Below are 1,641 nucleotides of genomic sequence, written 5' to 3' on the forward strand. Positions count from 1 at the left end.
TACTCTGAGGAAACTGCCTTACTTTAAATGCATTGTGCTACTGAAAACGATATTAAAAGAAGTGGGGTGGGGGCTTTTCTTTTTTTTCCTGCTGCCTGGTTTCCAACATTAAAAAATCCATGTGAAACCTTCTGACTCTTCTGGAAGAACTGATGTGGCTCAAGCCAACACTGGCTCTTTCCAGTCACCGATAGGAGCAATGTCAGTCACAGTGCTCTTTCAGGAACTTTTCTCTAATTTATCTGTTCCTTCCCGTCTGTTAACTCTGAGTCATGGTGGCTTATGGCAAACTTTTTTGTTGTCAAAGGGGAAGGGGAGCATTCTTTTCTCACCTCTTTCTGACTTTCACGTATACAGAACTGTGACCAGTGTCTTTCCTGAAGATTCTATTATGGCCTTCTTATTTCTTTTATTTCTTTAATAGAAAACATTACAATCTGCTTAAAGGCTTCAACTATTTAAAAAACTTGCTGGAGGTGGGGGAGAGATATCACTGTGGCTTTTCTAGAGCTTCAAGAAAGGACTCTGCTGGCCCTGAAGCCGTTTCCAGCTGGCTCCATGCCACTGTCTGCCACCTACTGTATGTGCACTGGAAATACTAAGTGCCTACGAGGTGTTAGAATAATGTTGACTCAAAGCTAAACCCCCAAACCCTGAATTGCTGAGTCGTCTCTGCTGGTCCTCAGCGTCTGCTCTGTTAGAATTCGCTGTGAGAGCGGATGCTCGGGACAGAGCTCTACCATCTGCCAGCACCCTTGAAAACAGCTAGGCAGAGAGAAGGGACAGCCAGCCATCCCGGGCAGGGCCCACGTCTGCACGTGCCTGTCCTGACGGGTGCTCGCTGAGCCTCGAGGGCAAGTCACTGTCGTCAGCTGTGGACGAGGACGAGCAGGCTCTGAGCCGTCTGCACCCACAGGAGCCTTTCCCGCCCCTACCCCACTGCAGTCCGAGGCCTTCCCACCCCATGCCTCGCCTCGGCCACGCAGCCACGCGCCCAGCACACGGCCAGCCCACAGTGGCCAGCATGTAAGTGACACTGAGCCGCCAGAGCACGACCGCATATTCTCACCAGCCCCTAAGACAGCAAACGCTCGACAGCCTGTGGAATCGAGCATGGATTCTGCTTCCCTTCAAAGTCTTAACTACAACTCCTGGGTGATTCAGAGAGATGGTAAGGTTGTTTTTCCTGAGGGCTTTTTAGTTGGGCTGCTTATCTCATGGTTTCATTTCCCTTCCATTTCCCACAGCTCATTGCTCCTTCCAACTTAACTTCCCATATGACCCACCCCAGGCCAACTAGAACACTGTCCACTCCTTTCTGTTTCACACAATCATCCCGCCATCCTTGACCTAGACTCTACTTGGTTATGTGTTTGTTCCCAGGCCCCTGCCATTTGTGGGGCTGAGCATCCTCGAAGCTTGTCCAGTTACTTCAGACTGTGCGCTCCCTGAGGGCAGGAACCACACTTGAGCCCAAGTCTTTCAAGAAATACGTCCTTGAGGCATAGGATGACTCTGCAAGTGACTACGGTTGACTCCAGGAGACATTCTGCTGTTTTCAGTCACAGAAAACTCATGGGCATAGTGTGGCAAAGCTGTGTTAGAAGCAAACAGGTTAAAGTAGACCCCCAACACCAAAGT

The sequence above is a fragment of the Galeopterus variegatus genome, unplaced genomic scaffold (assembly GCF_000696425.1).
Source record: "Galeopterus variegatus unplaced genomic scaffold, G_variegatus-3.0.2 Scaffold2490, whole genome shotgun sequence".
Taxonomy (NCBI): Eukaryota; Metazoa; Chordata; class Mammalia; order Dermoptera; family Cynocephalidae; genus Galeopterus; species Galeopterus variegatus.